This window comes from Melozone crissalis, unplaced genomic scaffold (genome assembly GCF_028551555.1).
Source record: "Melozone crissalis strain CALT ecotype California unplaced genomic scaffold, PUWL_Pcris_2 ptg000066l_1, whole genome shotgun sequence".
Classification (NCBI taxonomy): domain Eukaryota; kingdom Metazoa; phylum Chordata; class Aves; order Passeriformes; family Passerellidae; genus Melozone; species Melozone crissalis.
In genome coordinates, this window is record NW_026535844.1 from 7,691,401 (window position 1) to 7,713,711 (window position 22,311).

General features: G+C 47.0%; 1 pseudogene; it reads right to left on the reverse strand.

The window, feature by feature from the left end:
* LOC128945472 (zinc finger protein 208-like) overlaps nucleotides 1–22,311 on the reverse strand; it is a 294,561-nt pseudogene that overhangs the window by 219,200 nt on the left and 53,050 nt on the right.

A 22,311-nucleotide genomic window follows, 5' to 3' on the forward strand; every position in this document is an offset into this window, starting at 1 on the left:
TTCAGAGATGGCAAAGAGCAACATCTTCAGTCCATGGACTTTTTCCTGAAATTCAGCTGTTTGGGCTTGAACTTTCTTTGCATTGGTTTTGCATTTTCTTATATTGTAAAATTGTTTTGGTGATTTGATAGAATTGTATGTTCTACAGGTGAAGAAATTCCCTGTTCATTCCACACCAGCACTTGAGTGAAGTTTTGATTGGCAACATATAACCACAATAATTTTCTCTGCACAGCAGAGAAAATTACAAACACTTTTTAATTAACTAAATTAAAAAACTGACATGTCACAGACCTCTTTTCATTAAAATCCTTTCGTTAGGATTTTTCCTGCTGAAGCTCAGAAGTTTCAGCAAAAAATGTAAACAATGGTTATCTGCTGCTGTGGAATGCAACAGGTGGATCCATGATTGGTCTCTGGTGGATGTTTGGATTTACTGGCTACTCACGGCAGAGCTGTTCTCGCTTTCTGCCGGGACACAGCTCCTTTGTTATTCATTCCTTTTCTATTCTTAGCTTAGCTAGCCTTCTGAGAACTCTCTTTCTATTCTTTTTAGTATAGTCATAATGTAATATATATCATAAAATAATAAATCAAGCCTTCTGAACATGAGGTCAACATTCTCGCCTCTCTCTTCATCCTGCAACCCTTGTGACCACTGTCACACACCATTTCTCCCATACAAGCACTGAGGAAAGAAGCTGGGTTCCCAGTGTTAGTTACTGCAATTTCTACATCATCCTGTTCCCCCATTATGGATTGGTATTTCAGGAATCTCTGTGGGGAGAGCCAATGTCCCTCCTTTACTTCCAGCACTGCCGACACTGTGTGGGACACCAGCACTGTCATCTTCTGGCCCAGGGTGAACTTGTGTGCTTCCTGGATGTTCACTGCCACTGCCACAACAGCTCTGGGGCATCCTGGCCACCCCTTAGCTGCTGCATCCAGCTGCTTAGAGAGGTAGGGTGTCGCAATACGACACGAAATGAACGACACTCACACCCTGAGATGTCCAAGGCAAAAAAGGCACAATTTTTTCTGGACTTCGATATTTAAAAATTCCAAAAGCATCCATGGATTGGAGGATGAAATTGCCCCCTCTCCAACCACACTGGTCAAACCAACAGTCCACCAATTTTCTCCTCTTCCAGAAAGGACTGCAAAACAATCATTATTTACATGGAAAGTGTATAAAAAACTCCATTACAAAAATGTAAACATCAGAAGGCTTAGAAGAACCTTCAAAGAACAGGGCGACATCTCACCCTTTTTCCATTTAAAAAAAAAAAAAAAGAAAAACGAACAATGTTAAAAGGAAAAATGAACAACATTCAGTGTACACTCATGGAGGAATCATCGGAGTGATCACTCACACCATCTGTATCTGAGTCATCACTCAACGATTCATCCACTTGATGACTTTCAGTTTGGTCACGGTTTCCATTTTGCCCGTGTGCTGGATTCTGTCTCTGCAGTCGCAGGTCAGGACGAACACACTTCAAAGGTACCCAGGGTACCCCAGTATCTGTGGATACACAAGCACATCCACGCCCCAAAGTGATAAGGTCATAGAGACCTTCCCACTGTTTGGTGACTAAATTCCGCATCTGAACCTTCGCTTGAGGCTGACGTGTCTCGTCCAGAGCCTGCAACGAAAGGTGATGATTCAGAATGACAGGATTTTTTGAGTTCTGTGGCACAGTAAGATGATTGATGGTGTACAAAGCTTTTGCCAACTGACTGTGTGGGGTTTTACCCTACATTCCCCGTTTTTGTTTCTGAAGAACCCGCTTCAGAGTACCACAAGCATCTTCTACAGTAGCCTGACCAGTCAGAGCATGAGGGATACCAAACCTGTGTGACACACCCCACAACTGCAGGAACTGCCACATCTTCTGTGATGCATAAGCAGGACCATTGTCTCCTTTCCATAAATCATACAGAGGAGACAGTTGTGTGTTGGTCAGTCCCAAGTACGGACGTAACCAAGTGATGGCACCTACCAATTTCTGGGCATCATTCAGTGTCTTCACCAAATGTACAAATTGCACCTCCTGGTGTCGGATTGTCTATTCCAGAATTTTGACCCCCAAATACTTCCAAGGAGGTTGTTGTTGAACCTTTTCTGGAGCCACCTGCAGCCCATGAGAATACAAAGCATTGAGCAACTGAGGCTTAATCCTCAGCAGCTCGTCCTGGATGCAGACACTAAAATGTCGTCCATATAATGATACAGACGTGCATCAGAAAACTGCTTGTGAACTCCAGACAAGACACAGGCCACATACCATTGGCATATGGCCGGAGAATTTGGCATTCCTTGGTGCAAAACTTTCCATTGATATTGCTGTGTGGGCTCAGCATTGTTAATTGCTGGCACCGAGAAGGCAAATTTTGGTCTGTCATCAGGATGCAAAGGAATTGCAAAAAACAATCCTTCAGATCCACGATGAGGACTGGCCAGTTTGCGGGAAGCATGGTAGGCGACGGCATGCCCGCCTGCAATGTTCCCATGCTTTCCATCATGGCATTGACCTTTTGAAGGCCTTGTAACAACGTCCATTTCCTGTATTTTATCTTGATGCAGAAGACAGGAGTGTTCCAGGGACTGGTAGAAGTCTCCAGATGACCCTGGTCCAACTGCTCCTGCACCAGATTTCGAAGGTGTCCTAGGGTGACGTTATGATGCTTGTGTCCCCATTCATGTGTTCTGTTAATGCTGGATATCATGTTCTGTGCCTTTAAGACTGGCTCTGAAGACTGAAAGTTTTGTTTGGGTATTCTTATCAGCCTGGCGGGACACAGAGAGACTGCGGATCTTGATTTTGCTGCTTTTGCTTTTTGCTTCGCTCTCTCTCTCTCTGCTCTTGCTTCTGCTTGCTTTTGCTCCTGCTCATTAACTAATTTAGCTATACAGTCCAAATTCCTTCCTGGACTGTTTGTCCTCTCCTCTTTTTCGACCATCTCAAACCTGCTCCAGACTGGGACCTGGGAACACCGAGAGTTTGCACCTTGTGGCTGCAGCAGCTGCCCCAGCGCCGGAGGGACTGAGAACAGAGCAACCACCCCCAAGAGAGACTTTCTGAATTTGTCACCTTTTTCAGAGCGGTGTCATCCAGTATTGTTCATTCTGTGTGCTGGGGGTGCTGTGCCTGTTAAATAAACAGGTTCTTTCCACTTCTCTCTGAGGAATTCTTCCCAAACCGGTTGGGGGGAGGGGCCGTGTGGGTTTGCTTTCTAGAGGGGCCCCCTTTGGAGATTCTCTACCAAATTTGCCATAAACCAGGACAAAATTTAGCGCCCATCCTGACTGCATTTTGGTTGCTATTACTCTGTGTTCGTTTAAATCAGCTAATAGCCATGCTTTTTGAATTCATAATGTCTGTTGGGGTGAAGACTTGCATGCATTTCTGGTCCCTAAGGTTTTTTGAGATTTTAATACCTCTATGGTCCCTAGGTTTATTTTCTTACCCAGAAATAGCTTTAGTATTGTCCCTAATATGTAGTTTTTATAGCCGAGGGGCAGTGACCAGAATAGCTATCCTGCTGGGCTTGGTGGTAATGATGTGTAAAAAGTTTATAAACATGCTGGGGTCTGCTCCAGGTATGAATGGTTCGTGGCTATGGTTATGCATCCAGTTTGTTGCAGGAGGAGCAGGAGGGAATGAGGGCTTTCAGCCTCTGCTTTCCTTCTTCTCCTATGTATCAGTTGCATCACTATTGAAGGATGTTCAGTTTCCCCTCAGTGTTAAAGAAACCATCTTCCTGGTATTCAATCTGGTAACCTTTGTCTATACAGCCTGCTGCTTCTCTAGGATGAGGGCTGAGATTTCTAGACGGGCTGATGAGACCCCTGACTCAGGAGTTGACCCAGGTGTGGAAAATCCTAAGTGGTGTGGGAAATGGGAGGATATGGGCCAAATCCTGAAGGAATTCTCTGACCCTATAGTCTGGGATTTTCCCCATGAACAAATTCAGAACCCAGATGAGGTGGGGAAATATCTGAAAGAGAAGTCCCAGGATGAGCCTAAGGAGAGGAAGGTCATTGCAGTCAGCTGGGCCCTGGCTTGTGCTCATCGCTCACTGCTAGATACTGTCCGGCAGCAGACAGAGGCAGGGGGGCAGGGAGATAAATCAGCAACTATCCCGGTGACTCAGGCTGCAGCCAACAGCCCAGGCTCGAAGCCAGCAGCCAAACCAGATAGTGAGCCTAAGCCAGCAGCTAAACCAGAAAATAAGCCTCAACCAATGGCTGCTGCTGCCAGTACTAGAAGTGGGAAATGCACAGACAAGACCAATCGACCAGTGGATGATGATGATGATGATGATGAAGGAGAAGGAACCTCAATGCCTCCTGACATAAAATCAGGAGTCAAAGCAGCAGGTGCAAGATCAGATGCAAATATTGAGTCCTTTTCCCTGAAGGACCTTTGTGGCTTACGGAAGGATTCCATGTGGGGACAGAGTCTGTTTCTATTGCTGGTGTGACAGGGGGATCAGGATCACAGGATTTTACTTTGGGGGAAGATGAGGTGAGCCTGACTGGAAATGAGTGGAAGAAACACCCTATTGTGACTGGCCTAGAAGCCCCATGCATTTTAGGTATAGACTTCCTCCGACGTGGGTATTTCAAAGACCCAAAGGGACTCAGATGGGCATTTGGAATAGCTGCTGTAGAGACAGAGGGTGTCAGGCAGTTGAACAGCTTGCCTGGACTGTCAGAAAGCCCATGTGCAGTAGGACTTCTGAAGGGAGAAGAGCAACAGCTGCCAATTGCCACTTCCATAGTGCATCGATGACAGTATAGAACCACTCGAGACGCTGTGATCCCCATCGAAAAGATGATGCAAGAGCTGGAGAGCCAAGGGGTGGTCAGCAAGACCCACTCACCCTTCAACAGCCCCATTTGGCCTGAGCGAAAATCTGAAGGAGAATGGAGATTGACTGTGGACTACCGTGCATTGAATGAAGTGACTCCACCACTGAGCGCTGCCATGCCAGACATATTAGAGCTCCAGTTCGAGCTGGTGTCCAAGGCAGCAAAGTGCTTTGCCACTATAGACATTGCCAATGCATTTTTCTCCATTCCTCTGGCAGCAGAATGCAGGCCGCAGTTTGCTTTCACATGGAGGGGAGTGCAGTACACCTGGAACCGACTGCCCCAGGGGTGGAAGCACAGCCCCACCATCTGCCATGGACTGATCCAGACTGCGCTAGAAAGGGGTGAGGCTCCAGAACATCTGCAGTATATTGATGACATCATTGTGTGAGGGGAACACAGCTGCGGAAGTGATTGAGAAAGGGAAGGAAATCATCCAAATCCTCCTGGGAGCTGGTTTTGCCATTAGAAAGTCAAGGTAAAGGGACCAGCTCGTGAGATTCAGTTCCTGGCAGTGAAGTGGCAAGATGGACTGTAGTAAACCCCATACATTTAGCAAAAGCACCATGGAGAATCTAACAAAAGGAATGCTGGCACAGCAGCAAGGAAGCTTCCTGACTCATGGACATCTGCCCTATAACCTATCCCTATAACCATGTGAGGCAATGCCATGGTAGCCTTTACCTATCGGTCATTTTATGGTCCCCCTAATCCCTTGCCATTGGTCAAGTTTGGATACTTGCCAAGCCTATAAAAGTAGCATGCTGTACCCTACTAGCTCAGAAGAAGAAGAGCTGAGACCCTTCGCGGACCCCCAAATAAAGCCTTCTCTGTGGAACAGCTTCTGCTTTCTCCTTCTCCTCTCTCCGTCTGCTGCTGCCTCAAGCCTGGGGCTCCACTACCCAGCAAGCAAAGAGCTGAGGTCCTAAGAGCTGCTAATCACTATAGAGCTGAATATCACCAGGCTTGCTAGAAAGGTAGCCCCGCGGCATTGGCCTGAGCTGGCTTCGGGCACCCGGTCCCTCCTCAGGGACTGAGATCCTGAGCACCAAGGCTCTGCTTCATGATAAGGCTGATCGGAGGCCTTATTAATGGACGGCATCAGATTCCTACAGACGTAATCAACAAGATCACAGTGATGTCTCCACCCACCAATAAGAAAGAAACACAAGCTTTCCTAGGTGCCATAGGCTTTTGGAGAATGCACATTCCTGAGTACAGTCAGATTGTGAGCCCTCTTTACCTGATCACCTGCAAGAAGAACGAGTTCCACTGGGGCCCTGAGCAGCAACAAACCTTTGCCCAGATCAAGCAGGAGATTGCTCATGCAGTTGCCCTTGGCCCAGTCAGGACAGGAGCAGAGGTGAAGAACGTGCTCTACTCTGCAGCCGGGAACCATGGCTTGTCCTGGAGCCTTTGGCAGAAGGTGCCTGGGGAGACTCGAGGCCGACCACTGGGATTTTGGAGTCGAAGCTACAGAGGGTGAGAAGCCAACTACACTCCCACAGAGAAGGAAATCTTGGCTGCCTATGAAGGAGTCCAAGCTGCCTCAGAGGTGATTGGCACAGAAGCACAACTCCTCCTGGCACCCCGACTACCGGTGCTGGGGTGGATGTTCAAAGGAAAGGTTCCCACCCCCCACCACACCACTGACGCTACATGGAGTGAACGGATTGCTCTTATCCCACAGTGCGCCCGTATTGGAAACCTGAATCGCCCTGGGATTTTGGAGATAATTACAAACTGGCTGGAAGGTGAGAACTTTGGTCTTACTGATGAAGAGCAACAAGAACCAGTGACATGGGCTGAAGAGGCTCCTCCCTATAACCAACTGCCCCCAGAGGAAACGCGCTATGCTCTTTTCACTGACGGTTCCTGTCACATCGCAGGGATGGACCAGAAGTGGAAAGCAGCCGTATGGAGCCCCACATGACAGGTTGCAGAGGCTGCTGAAGGAGAAGGTGGATCAAGTCAACTTACAGAACTCAAAGCCGTTCAGCTGGGCCTGGACAATGCTAAGGGAGAGAAATGGCCAAAGCTCTACCTCTACACTGATTCATGGATGGTAGCCAATGCTCTGTGGGGATGGCTGGAGAGGTGGAAAAAGGCCAACTGGCAGTGTAGGTGTCATGGTTTGATGCTGGCACAATGCCAGTGTCCCCATGAAAATATGTGCTCCCTGGTGTCTGCTGTGAGATGTGACCAGGAATAAGCAAAGCAGGCCCCCACTTAGAAATAAAGAAATGAAACCTTTATTAACTAAACTACAACTCTAAGTAACAAGAAACACACAGGGAAAATGAAAACTTTCCAAAAACATTTCCTCCCCCTCCCACCAGATTTCCAATACATCTATCCTCCAAATCACCAACTCTCGGTCCATCACCACCCTTTAGGTAATCAATTCTCAGTTCATCAAGGGGAGAGGAGTCCTTCTTGTGCCATAGGCCTCCCCAGGAAACACCGCTGAAACCTTGTGTGTTTCCACGTCACTCGTGGCACTGCCTGGAGAACATTGTGACATCTTCCTTCCATGCCCAGTGCTCTCACCACTGCACATGGACCAGAGCTGCTTCTAGGGTTGTCCTTCCAAAAAGGGCACAGTCTCACCTTTGGGACACCTGTGCCCCCCAAATTTCACCCCCTGGGGCCGAGGGGTACCAACACTGAACCCTCTTGGCTCTGAGCCATTGCCTCCCCCTGGATGCAGTCTCTGTGTCACAGGAAACATGGTTCTGTCCATGGCTACACAAGAAAAGTCCAGCTAAGGCCACTCCATCATCTCTTCTCACCTAAGATTCTTCTCTACTCTCCCGACATCTTTCACTTGCCCAGACCTTCACACTTGCACATTTCCTTCCTCCATTTCATCTCTTATCTCTCTTCTAGGAAAGGTTAATGTTCTGCAAAGTTTTCCTTGTCCAAAAAAGGGTTAAAAGCTCGGCCTCTGCCCGCCCAAAGCTCCCACAGCTGCCGGACCCCTTCTCGCTGCATCCCCCCGCCCTTCTCCCCCAGCCGGGCTGTGCTGCCAGCACAGGATATCAAATTTCACGGTGGCACAGGCGCTCTGTCTCTCTCTGTCTCCTGGGGGGCAGGTGTGGCTGCCCGATGCCTCTCGGGGCTCTTCCACCCTTCCATCCTCGGGCCAGGCCTACCTCACCCAGCCCCAAACCAGCCAGGAGCTGGGCAGGGGAGGCCCGACCTGCTTCCCTCGCTGGAACCCAAGAGAGCTTCCCCCGGGAGTGCTCTGCTTTTTAACCCCTGAGTTCTCAGAGGCGTATCCAATGTCCCCAGTGGCCAAACCAGGTGCCAGTATTCAAATGTGAGCACCTGTTGGAGATGAAGGGGAGACGACCATCCTGGTAATGCATCGAACTCCAACTTTATTGATCAATCAATCACCTTAAATAACAGTGCTAACGAACGCCATGAATATTCTGTAATCCAATGTCATGATAGGCTAACAGAGAAATTTCTAACCACTCCCTTTGTTTTAGAATACCTACAATTGTTTATCAAAAACAGAAACCAAAACAGAAACCAGAAACTAAAACAGAAACCAGTGTTCCCAAAACTTTTACATCTGCTCTCAGGATGGCAGGCCTTCCCAGAGACGGTGTTCTGCTTGTTATGGGAAGACAGCTCGAGAACTCCATTGTTTATAGAATGATGCCTGAGAGAGTCTAATTGTTTATACAAATCAGAAGGCTGAGAACTGTTAGAAACTGCTTTACTTTTCCCCTATACTTTTCTCTCAATTGTATGTCTCATGGCCTTTTTCTTTAAGTTGTCGGAGGAAGGAGACGCAGACACCAATTGGTTCATCCAAGTCCGATTTATTGATCGAATACGGCGGGTTAAATATAGTTCTTAATAAGCTTCATACATATTGCAAAAGTTGAGCTCAGGATTGGTTAGTTACATATCAGCAACTACACCTACTTCTACATTCTTGTGCTTATTCTTCTGTTACATTCTGCAGATATTCAGGACTAATCTCACCTCCCTTTCCTCATGTTGCAGCAAGGCCATCCGGTATTCTTGCCTGTCAGCAGTCACTGAATCAGAGACTGCTGACCTCCCTTTCAAGCTTAACCAGCGGCATTAAGTCAGTATGGCCTTTCTCAGCTAACCAACTCAATAAAATCCTCCACATTTCCCCCGTTTTCTTCTTAAGCAAGGAGATTAGTTTGCATTTTTGCTATCATACGACTGACCATGTTTTGAATACAAGTAAAAATACAAGGCAAAATAAGCAAAAACATTAAGATCACACCCAGTAAGCCGATAGCATATGTCACAATGTTCCTTAGCCATGGTCCAAGCCCTAAGCCTTTAAGCTATTCGTCAATTCCTAAACCTTCTTCTTCTTTGAGATTGTGAAGTCCCTGTTGTAGTTCTTTTATCTTAGTATGAATGGACACCGAATGATCAGACAAATTCATACAACACATTCCCTCAAATTCTTCACATCCATGCCCTTGTGCTAAGAGCAAAAAATCTACAGCAGCTCTATTTTGTAAAACAGCATGGTTAACACTTTGCACATCTGCAGTCATCATGTCCAGAATTTGGGATGTCTGGTTCAGCTCATTTCTTGTCCAGCACCCTAATTGTTTTGCTAAATTCATAGCCTTATTGGCAGATCCTCCTGGTAAGATAGTTGAAACTACTACTTGTCTGAATGTACTCTAAAACTTTGGATCTCCAATCTGGCTGCAGTCCAAGTCATGTATACTACGCCTTTTCCTGTTTGATGTTTGACTGAGCTGCATTAGCAAGGATACATTAGGGTGATTAGGGTGAAACAAGGACAATTTTCCCAAATAACAGGGTCCACCCTGTGGTTTAGCTGGTACACCATTCCACACCCTGTCTCCACAAATTAGAAATATTCCTGTAGGTAATTTCATTGGTGCCGTGATGTTTGTGCCGTTACATTGACTGTAATGCTGTGGAGAGAATTCACTCAAATTCAGGGATGAATCCAAGGTGGCCCATGTGTCTTTAGGTTGATTTAAATTTTGAACATCCAAGGGTTTGAAACTAAACTATCCTCCAGCTGTAGTGTTAGGCATACTGGCATTTGCACTTCCAAAAAGATCCAATTCCTCAGGAGGAGAATGCAAAGAGGTGTTAAGTGATTGGATTAGTAAGCATTGGCGATAGCCATCACTCTGACCTGCAGTATATCCTTGCTGTGCTGGCAATGTGATGTTAGACATGTTACGCATGCATAAAGTTCGATTACTTATTAAACTGCAAAATTCTCCAGGAGACCACACTGGAAGTCCTACCAAGCATGTTCGAAATGGATTAGTAATTCCTCCAAGACTAAGACAAAGCGATGATTGGTTAATTTGTTTAGCAAGTGTTACCCATAGATTTTCTCTTGGCTGACTGAAACGTGTTATCCCTATCGCTTCACTTACTACAGCATTGAGCAGTATAAAAACAAACTTCATTCTTCTTTCTGCTTTCTCTGTTTTTCCTTTCTTCGTTGTCTTTTCCCTGGTTTGTTAGAATGTCTATTGTAAGGCTGAGTCAATTTCTGAATACACTGATCTAATTCCAAATCAGCATCCTTGCTTACAGGTATAGCATCAGGTAGGTTTAAAAGCAAATCAGCTTTACAGCGAGCTGCTATGATGTGTGAGGATGTAGTAATTTCAAGCTCTCTAAGTACTTGCTGTAATTTCCATCTAATATATGCTATAACCACTTGTTCTGCACTCTCAAAAAGCTCCAATCCTGCCCTTCCTGGCAGGCCAGTACTTTGTTCAAGAGATCTAAACCAGAAAGAATATCAAATCCACTTCCCAAAACAAGGGTGACACCATAAAATTCCTACTGTCCTCTGTGAATACCAGTAAACCTTATTGCAATCAGCACAATGCAAAGCTACCCAAGCATAGCACTTATTATTATCCTTTTTGCAAACATAACAAGGAAGTGTATATAGGAAAGGATCAGTATTAAAATTTATCTGTGTGATCCAATCCAACCAGTTCAATGGCGGTGATTGCAAAGCCTCTTCAGCTTTCTTATTATATACAGCTACCAATTCAAGCTCCTTCTTTAATACAAAATGTATCTTATCTCGTAATCGCTGTTCTTGTTCTTCAACACCTATAGCATGCCACGAAGCAGGGTCCCATGGAGCTACATCATCCCACAAGGCAGAGTCCCATAGATGTGAAATTGCCCTAATCATAGAAAGCTAATTAGCAATCACTAATAGCCTTATTTAGATGAGGTTGTTCCCCATCTTACCTTCTTTTTCTTATCTGCTTTCAGTTTTGCTGCTCCTAACTTTACTGGTACTGTTACTTGCAAACTTAATTTTTGCAACTTTTCAATGCAGCAGTCTAGTGCTCTTTCAGGATTCCCTCTGAAGGACCCTACAATCGAACGTTGTGTTAAAGGTACTAATTTTCTACACCTTACAGAGACTATACGTGACTTTACTTTGAACCTCAATTCTATTTACAACACATTGTACTTCCCATTGATAATAAGCAAGAATTTTTTGTTCAGGAGACTCATAAAGATTTAAAGCTACATATGCATTTAGCCCTGTTCGTCTCCTTAATTCATCTTGCCAGCTTTTACCCCACGTGTGCTCGTGCTTACAAATGTGACACCACAAATCCCATAATAATGATTGTTCTATCCAAAAAGTATTATCACAACCCCCACAACGTAGAGCAATCCAGGCAGCACAATGTGGATCGTGACAGTCAAGGCAATGTTCCTTTGCTGGATTTGTTAAACGAAAAGTTGATAATGAGTCAATAAAACCAATCGGCTCCTGGGCCGTCCGATAGTGACGTGTCAGTGCTTTGTCCAACACTTTCAAGTGTCCCTTGAACTGTAACAGTAGTGGTCGTAGGACTAGAAACAGTTTCTTCCCCAGTAGCTCCTTGTCCTCCTCCGTGAGACAGTCCACCAGAGGCTGCATCAAAAACAGGTTTAGTCCACTTAGCAGGCACCCACAAAGGTCCTGTAGGTGAGGAAACACAAAGATATCCCCGACCCCAGTATAATACTTTTGCAGGTTTTTCCCATAATCCTGTAGTCGAGTTTTAATTTCCTGACCTGACCTCGGATGATGTTTAATTGCAGGAGGGATATCGTCTTCCCCAAAAATACATAAATGATTGATCACATACAGAACCTTAGCTAAGCATGATTGTGGGTCTGTTAAATCTTGATGCTTCTCAATATACTGCTTAAGGGTACCATTTGCTCTTTCCACTATTGCCTATCCAGTAGGAGAGTGTGGAATACCTGTCACATGCCTAACAGACCACTGATTCAAGAATTTCTGGACCCTAGCACTCACATAAGCTCGACCATTATCTGTTTTGATACTCTTTGGGACTCCCATGACAGCAAAACAACTTAACAGGTGCCTGATAACATGTGTAGCTTTTTCTCCTGCCTGAGCCGTAGCCCATATGTAATGACTATATGTATCTATAGTGACATGCACACACTTAACTTTACCAAATCTAGGTACCTGTGTAACATCCATTTGCCATTTTTCATTTATTTCCAAACCTCGAGGATTAACTCCCATGCCTAAACCTATTCCCTCATTATGATAACTACATATTGGACATGCTCTAACAATGGCTTTAGCTTCTGATAAACTCAGCTCAAAATGTTTTGCAAGCCCTCTTGCATTTTGATGATATCTGCTATGTGCTTCTCTGGCCAATGTATGCTTGTCAATAGGACAAGAGTTATCAATGGGTAAAGTAACCAATTTGTCTGCACGTTCATTCCCTTCTCCTAAACCTTCAGACCATTTATGACTCCCAATATGAATCACAGAATACACTGCATTTCTCTCTCGTAAAGCTTTCCTTAATTGTATCAATAACTCATACAATCGTTTATTATTCACTCCCTTAATTGCTGCTTCCTCTATTCGTCTGGCTACTCCGGCAACATACATAGAGTCTGTGACCACATTTAAGGCTCCTGTAAGTTAGACATTGCCCATACTACTGCTAACAATTCCAAAGTTTGTAAACTATCTGCAGGATCTGCTGTAAGAAGTTGATGCTTCCATTGTCCTTTTTCTTGCCAGGTGACAGCAGCACGCCTTGATTTCTTTCCTGCATCTGTAAAAGCTGTAATAGCTCCTGTATCCAATAATCCATAAAGGGTTATGCTTTGATGTCCATGGGTAATTTCCACTTTTTGTTTTGGTCTATTTTGTAAATCCACAGTTAAAAGTGTAACACCAGTAGAGCCAAAACCCTTTTCATCCCGCGTTTGTCCAGTAAATGATGGTATACCAGATGTCATTTGTGATAGTGGTATTAATTGTGCAATGCGTTGTCCTTTTGTTATTTTAATAGGAGGATAAAGGGTGTAAACCATGATTTGTATTTCCCCTGTATAATCCGCATCGATAACACCAGGCAATACAAATAATCCCAGCATAGTTATTGAAGAACGTCCTAATAACAATGCTCCACATCTTTATCCATTTAATATAAGAGGACCCTTTACTCCAGTTTGTATCCTCTCAGGCCGGTTCGTCATTAGTGTGACGTCTACTGCTGCTGATAAATCCAAACCGCGGCTCTCTGCTGTTGCTGTTGCAGACAGGAGGTGACAGTGATGTTACGGCAGCAGTTGATGTCTCCGATGTCACGGCGGCAACTTGTGTCTGGGCGCGTATGTCCCTCATTGCCGCATCAGTAACACTTGATGAATGGTCTCGAGCTCTGCGTGTCCGCCAGTGAGCCGCTTCGGAGAGGAGCAAGAGCAGCTAACACCTGATCCTGAGCAGCTAACACCTGATTCTGAGTAGACTCTGCTTGCCTTTGTAACCCTAATCCTAATTCCTTTAAAGTATCTGCTATAAATGCCTGTGAAGCTGTTGGCATTAATGCCATTCGCTCTAAAGCTTCCTCAATAGTCCAATTTGCCCCTAAAGTAGTTAACACTCTTGCATTTGCTTAACAGGTTCACTTTTTACTCCAAACTAACCATAGAACGTAATTGAGCTAACATTTTCCAATCTAAGGGAGTATATTCCGCTATATTAAGTGTAAGGTTCCCCTGTGCATCATACTGTGGTGTGTATGTGACCGGACATGCAAGATTAGAAGCTACTTCCACCGCCTCGCCATCCCCCATCTGCATTACTTCTTTTGCCACAGCAGCCCAAGCTTCCCTCCTCTGTTTAGCCATCTCCCCCCATAGGTCACTGTGTGCCCCCGGGATGGGATCTGACTTTTTAAGGGTGCTATGCTGCTGGCACTTCGGTACCGAGACCGAGCTCTCGCACGGGGAAGGCGGTGGAGCAGGAGCCGGCTCGCGCGGGGGAAGCGACCCCCCCCGCTGCTGGAGCTGACAGTGAAACCGGAGACGACTCGCGCGGGGGAAGTGGCCCCCCCGCGGAGGCGGCCCGCTCGGGGGAAGCGGCGGAGGCAAAGGTGGCGGCGGAGGCGCAGCTGGCTTGCTCCCACCCCCACCATCCGACCCGCCTGAAGCTGGCGGCGGAGGCAAAGCTGGCTTGCTCTTACCTCCACCATCCAACTCGCCCTCCCCCTCTGACAGGAAGGGTGCAGATGGTTCCACTGTATCTAAGGGAAAATTTTCCACACCATTTTGCTGGGGACCCTTAGGCATAAGTATCTGAGTTACAGAAGGTGCTAAGGGATCATCCTCACGACCATACCCTATATTCCTCTTATGAGCTTCTGTCGCCCTTTCTGCTGCCTTTCTCTCAGAGACCTGCTGAAGCAACGTATTATACACCACCCGCCATAACTTGCCAAATTTCTTTGCTGACTTATCATCATCTAACACTGCATCCCACAGGATATCCCCAAACTTTTTCCACTCTACTATCTCATGAACTGTATGTGGGTTAGCAAAAATTCTTTTAGAATAACCATAAGCTAATAACCCTGGTAATTCCTTTTTTAAATCTATCCCTTTTACTCCTCGCCTTTCTAAATATGAGGAGAAGGAATCGTATGTCGCTTGCCTATCCATACCTATATATCAGCGCGCGCTGTTGCAGCCCTTCCAGGCTTCCTGCGACACGTAGAGACTTGAGATACCTTTTGTAATCCTCAAGGGTGCTTTTAAAATCCGGCACCGTCCCGGCTGCAAGGACTCTCACCCAACTTCCCCGACCGTGGCGAATTTATAATCCAAAAGAGCGAACGTTCAGAATGCTGCCTTTGCCCGCATTCTCCACCATTGTCGGAGGAAGGAGACCCAGACACCAATTGGTTCATCCAAGTCCGATTTATTGATCGAATACGGCGGGTTAAATATAGTTCTTAATAAGCTTCATACATATTGCAAAAGTTGAGCTCAGGATTGGTTAGTTACATATCAGCAACTACACCTACTTCTACATTCTTGTGCTTATTCTTCTGTTACATTCTGCAGATATTCAGGACTAATCTCACCTCCCTTTCTTCATGTTGCAGCAAGGCCATCCGGTATTCTTGCCTGTCAGCAGTCACTGAATCAGAGACTGCTGACCTCCCTTTCAAGCTTAACCAGCGGCATTAAGTCAGTATGGCCTTTCTCAGCTAACCAACTCAATAAAATCCTCCACATTAAGTCATTCTCCGACAAGCACCTATTGGCCTGACCACTTCATATCCCAGAAAACTAACTTCCTCTCAAACCACGACATCTATATAATCTCAGTCCAGTTTATCCCAGTCTGCAGGAACCCAGTCCATTTGATCCAAATCCAAATTTGATGCCAGTCCATATTTAATCCCTGTACATAGCTTATCCTAGTCCATATTTGATCCCAGTCCATAAAATCTGTCATTTTTGATCCAGGCCATATTTGATCCCAGTCCAAAGTCGATCCCTGTCCTGATTTGATCCCAGTCCAGTTTATCCCAGTCCATAGTTGATTTTAGTCCATATTTGATCCCAGTCCATTTTTTATCCTAATTACATATTTGATCCCAGCCCATATTTGATCCCAGTCTATATAACCTCAGTCCAGTTTATCCTACATTGTAGGATTCCAATCAATAATTGATCCCAGTCCATATTTGACCCCAGTGCATATTTGATCCCAGTGAATAGTTGATCCCAGTCCCTATTTGATCCCAGTCCCTCTTTGATCCCAGTCCCTGTTTGATCCCAGTCCATATTTGATCCCAACCCCTATCTGATCCTAGTCCATGTTTGATCCCAGTCCGTGTTGCCCTGCACACATTCCAAAAGTCTGCAGTTCCAGCTCCCATTCAGGAAAAGATGTTCCTGCCCTTGAAGGGAAATGGAGCAAAATCCTACAGAGACATTTCCCTACCAGCCTTCAGGACTTCAGCTCCTGGGACTGGGAATTGAAATACTAATTGGGAAATAAAATAATAAATAATCAGGGGAGGGTCTGTGGGGACCCTAGAGGGGTCATCTAAATCAGGGCAGGGGTCAATTAAATCAGGGGAAGGGGAATTAAAACAGGGAAAGGGTAAATTAAATCAGGGGAGGGGTCAATTCAGGGGAGGGGTCAATTAAATCAGGGAAAGGTCAACAAAATCTGGGGAGGGTCTTTGGTGGCAGGGGTCAATTAAATTAGGGGAGGGGGCAATTTAATCAGGGGAGGGTCTTTGGTGGTCACTGGGGCAATAAATCAGGGGAGAGTATTGGGTGGTCCCTGAGGCAATTAAATATAGGGAGGGTCTCTGGTGGTCCCTGGATCCATGGAGACACTGAGAGAGAAACAGAGACAGCAAAGAGTGGCGGGAGAGAAAAGGGGACACCAAGACAATGAGCTGAGAAGGCAGCACTCTGCAAATAGAACTGCAACAGACTGAACATGAACGGGAGAGAAATCAGTAAGTCTCAGAGTTTTATTTGCTGTCAAATACATCCCACACACCCAGCCCCACACAATCTCCATCCCACCACTCTAACTGAGACCCCACGACTCTAAATCACCTCCCAACCTCATCTCAGCCTGATGGCTGTGGAATCGAGTGAGTTTGGCGTGGGACTGAGTTTTTTGAGGTGGGTTTGAGCTCTTTTTGGGGTAAGATTGAGCTGTTTTCACTGGGATTTCAGTGGTTTTGAGGTGACAGATCCATTCCTCTGGGCTTCTGCAGTGCAAAGAGATGGAGAATAGAAAAAAATTAAGGTGAAATTAAAAGTAGAAGCAGCCAGCTGTGTTCTCAACATGGATCACAGGGAATGGGAGTGACCAGGGCTGTGCCCAAAGTGGGGGATGGAGCTGGAGCAGCGCACGAAGCTCTGCCCGCACTCGGGGCACTCACAGGGCTTCCCTTACCGGTGCCTCCGTTGGTGTTGGGTCAAGTCAGAGCTGCTGGAGAAGCTCCTCCCACACTGGGGACACTCATAGGGCCTCTCCCTTGTGTGGATGCGCCGGTGCCTGATGAGGGTGCAGTTGTGCTTGAATCCCTTCCCGCAGTCGGGGCAGTGGAAGGGCCTCTCCTCTCTGTGAATCCGATAGTGCCGGAGGAGACAGGAGCTGGTCTGAAACCTCTTGCTGCATTTATCACACTCATAGGGCCTCTCCCCAGTGTGGATGCGCCGGTGCTTGACAAGGGTGGAGTTGTCCTTGAATCCCTTCCCGCAGTCGGGGCATTGGAAGGGCCTCTCCTCTCTGTGAATCCGATAGTGCTGGAGGAGATGGGAGCTGGCCTGAAACCCCTTCCCACACTTGGAACACTCATAGGGCCTCTCCCCAGTGTGGGTCCTCTTGTGCGTGATCAGGCTGGAGCTCCGGCTGAAGCACATCCCACACTGGGAACACTTGTACGGCCTTTCTCCAGTGTGGATCCTCTGGTGCTGGTTCAGGCTGGAGCTCTGGCTGAAGCTCTTCCCACACTCCCCACACTCATAGGGCCGTTCCCCAGTGTGGATCCTCTGGTGCCTGATCAGGTCGCCTTTCCACCTGAAGCACTTCCTACACTCCCCACATGTGTGGTGTTTCTCCCCATCATGGAGCTGCTCATGGAGCACCAGCTCCGAGCTCTGGCTCCATCTCCGGCTGCCTTCCCGGCCCAGGCTGGCTGCTTCCCCCTCAGATCCCCGCCGGCTGCGTTTGCAGCCCCTCCTCGTGCGGCATCTCCGGGGCTTTTCCTCCCCGTTGGCTTCCTGCGCCGTGGAGCCGCTCAAAACGGCCTCTTCCACCAGGTTCTGCCGCGGGCATTTGTCCTCCCTGCTCTCCATGCTCAGCTCCTGCTCTGGGGGAGGAAGGACAAGGACAGGATGGGATTTGCCTCCGTGCCACAGGCAAGGGCAAGGAGATCCCTCCAGGGCTGAGCTGCAGCCGGGGCCGTGCTGGGCTGGGAGATGGAGCAGCACAGAGGGGAAAGGGGCGCTGACTTCCTCCTCACCTGCCTCAGTGTCCCGGGGCATCTTCCTCTTCTTCGCAGCCTCCCAGGCCTTGGCAATGGGAAATCCTGGTTTGGGGAAAACAAGGGATGAGCGCGTTTGTAGGAGTGTCGGGGGGTAGGACGGTTGGGATGGACGGAGACGAGAGATCTCTGCAGCCAGGGCGTGGAACTTGGGGTTTATTGCAAAGGGCCTGGGTGCAGGGCCCTGCTTGGAGCCGCCAGGCACAGCTCGGAGCAGGGCCGAGAGAAGAGAGGGGTAGAGAGGGTGAGAGGGTAAGAGAGTAAGAGGAGAAGAGTGTAAGAGAGGAAGGGTCCCGTTACAATACAATAAATTTTCTTCTTTGTTGAATATTCTATTTCTCACTAACCAATCTGGTACCAGATGCAAATCCTACAGCATTTACATACAGCCTGTAAAAATCATTATATCACCATACTGTGTTACATTTTAAACCCTAAAAACTCCTCTTTGGACCCTTTCTATTGAGGTAGTGGGGTCTGCTCTGACCCTTGGATCTGTCTGCAAGCAGAGGGAATTGTTTCATCAAAAGGGGATTACCTTCAGTTGGGCCACACCATTGTTTTCCAGTTGTTCAATAACTGAGGTATCTCAAAGCTTGCTTTCATTTCAATCTTCCTTATACTTTTTATGTTCACAAAATCTTTTGCCAGACAATCGCATTTATAAGGCTTTCCTGTTTCATCTTCCCCAACACACACTGAGTTTGAAGGTCGCTCTGCCCAAGTCCATCTCTGCAATCACTGGCCATCAGGGCTCCAGAAAAACCTCCCAAACACCCAGATTCAGCCCTGAAAAAGCCTCCCAGGAGTTCCCCGTCCCTGGTCCCTCCCCTCTGGTGTTCAGGGATTCCCCCCTGTCCCAGCTGCTCGGGGTCACGCTTGGATTGGGGGTCCCCCTTGTGCCCGGTGCCCACCCTGCCCAGGCTGCTGGCAGTCCCAGCAATGCCAAAAGCTCCCCCCACTTCACTCTCCCCATTTCGGGATGCTGGGGCTGTTTGGGCTCCTGGGCTCCCTTCTCCCCTCATTCCCTGCTTTCGGCTGTGAATGAGACAAGGACTGGTTCTCCCAGACCTGCCAAGTGAGTGCTGGAGTCTGCCATGCTGCGTTTCCAACTTTCCTCGAGGGAAGCAGCCAGTAAAGAGACACAGCAAGTGATAAGAGGAGTGAGAGAATCCCCCGGGTAACTGGGACTGGGTCTCAGAGAGGGGCTGGACCCTCCGAGGAAGGGAGCAGAGGAGTTTCCGAGCCCAATCCACTAGGAAACGGGACAAAAGGGGCTCCTAAAAAATCTGCTGGTTTGAGGGATAAGAGAGCCCAAGAGCATCCAGAATTAAAACCTGCTAGAACATTCTGTCATCTCTGCCTCGGGCAGAATAAACTGTAAAAGAACTCGCTGCGTCAGGCAGCATTTGTGAACAGGGGGAGACTCTGACATTCGGAGCTCAGATCCGTGTTCACCCAGCACTGAACCCGGGCTCGATGCTGACCCTTGGCTGTGGTAGCGTAGATGACCGAACTTCTGTCTTGCAGACAAATTAATAAATCTTTGCTAAATTTTCCTATAAGTTTGGCTCTCGATTTGATCATTTATAACAAAAGATACCTTATTGTTGTCTTGTTGTGTGTGAGAGTGAGTCACACACAAAATCAGCCTCAGCTTCCCAGGCGGGTGGGAAGGGGGGCTGTGGAAAGAGGAGTGTGTGACCCACAAATAAGCCATTGTTCTCCTGGGTGTGGGGGCTGTGGCATAAGGTACAGGTGACCTGCAAACGGGCCATTGTCCCCAGGGCGTGTGAGGGGGCCCTGGCTAAAGAGTGTGAGTGACACACAAATCAGCCTCACAGGTGAACGGCACCAGAGGCAGCAGTCAGGGCCCTCCCAGGAGGCCCGGAGATACTGAGACCCAGAGGCCAACCCCAAGGCGAGGGGGGGCCATAGGGACCCGCGATTCTCTGTCAACAGGGATCCACTCTGTGTCCTGAGGGTGGGAAAGAATGTGTGGAAGTGAGTGAGAAATAAAAGTGAGTGAATGTATATGAATGAAAATATAGGTAATGTAGATTCTGTATTTTAAGCTTCACTATATCTCCTTGGAGGGAAGTGTATGAAAGCAGTGTGAGAAAAAAGTTTTTTATTTTTCTGTGTGTAGTTGAAAGAAAAGTGGTATTTACGTTGTTAGTGAATGTGAAAAACAGAGGAAGAAGATTAATAGATAAGATCTTGAAAATGAGACAGAAAACCAGTAAGTTGCATACAGGGAAAAAAAAAAAAAAGAAATAATCCTTTGGGAGTTATGTTAGTTAACAGAGATACGCCTCCTTACAAAAGGAGAAAATACAGGGTATGTAGTAGTTGATGGGAAAAACGTGCAAACTATGGAAAAAGGGAAATTAACCTTAAACTTGTAAGTTCAAACTTGTGAATTATATACTTTAAAAAGAGCACTAGAATATTAAACACAAAATAAAGGAACTATATATACTGATTCAAGGTATGCCTTTAGAGAAGTACACACCTGTAAAAAATTTGGAAAGGAAAAAGATTGCTTAATTCAAGAAGAAAAGGACTAGTACATGAGGAACTTATTTTAGAGGTTTTAGAGGCATTCCAATTACCTAAAAGAGATAGCTATAGTACATATTATGGAACTCCAAAAGGGAAAGACACCAGAAAGAAGAGGAAATAATTTGGTAGATCACAAAGCTAAGGATGCAGCAGAAAATGGAGCTGAAAGAGTTATGTTAATATTAACTTCAAATGAGGAAAACCCACAAATTCCAAAGTTTAGAGAAGCTGTGAAAAAAGAATTAAACAAGACAGGAAATGAACAAGATAAATCAGGGAAATGGAAACTTCATGATGAAAGACAATTACTTAATAAAATGTGCTTCTAGGAAAATATTAGAAGACATGCATCAAAAAACCCACTGGGGCACTCAAGCTTTGTGCGATCATTTTTTAAGGAACTATGGGTGCATTGGGATTTTTGGATTTGCAAAGCAAGTGACTGAAAGATGCTTAATTTGCCAAAGGATAAATGAAAAAGTGATGAGAGAAACAACATTAGGAGGTCATGACTTAGCTCATCGGCCATTTCAAAGTATCCAAGCAGAAGTTTAGATTTGCTAGGCTCTGGATTTATTTGTAAAAAAACCCATTTAATCTAAAAGAAAGAGAATATGCCATATGTTAGACAGGAGATTTTAGAAGAATAAAAATCTTTAAAGGATGAGAAACCTCCGAGAAAAAAACAAGAAAAGACAAAGGGAAATGAAAGGGAGAGGAGCAGGAGGAAAAATCAGAAAGAGAGTGGGATCCTCTGCAGGTCTTGCCCCCTCCGTTCGCGGCCCAGGCGCCTGTCCCGGGTCCTGGCTCGCTGCCCGCCTCAGCTCCGCCTGCCCCGGTTTCCATCCCAGGCGCGGCCTCACTGCCCAGGGCAGCTCCACCTGCCCCGGAGCTGTCGCTCAATTTGTGTGCCCTGCTCCCACTGCCTGGCCCGCGGCCGCTCTGCCGGCCATGCTGGGGAAGATGGGGGTTGCTCTGTCCTGCCGCCTGCTCCGAGGTCACCGTGCCCACTGCACCCAGGGGGAGTCCCAGCCATCCCATCCCCGGCTACCCTGCCCGTGCCACCTGCGCTGGGCACCGCCGCTGCTGCCGGGCTCTCCCACCTGCCTTTGCTCTGCCGGGAGCTGCCAGATCAGCCGCCATCAGCCATGTGGGGGCTACCCACGCTCCGCCTCGGGCTCCACGGGAAGATCCCCCTCTGCCGATTCCGGCAGCAGACCCTGCTCACACTCTGACCGAGCCTCGGCGGGATATCCTCCCCTGACCCCGTCCTGCTCTGAGTTACGTCCCCTTGGTAACCACAGCTCCGGCTGTTCAGGGAAACTCTCTCTCTCTACAGGAAGCACCTTTTCAAAACACTAGGAGCTCAGTTAAAAGACAGCCCTCTCCAAATTCTTTCTCAAAACACAGGAGAAAGGCTATAGAAGGTAAAAAAGTGAAAGAGTTAGATGAAGGGATTGCTCTATTTCCGTTCAGAGA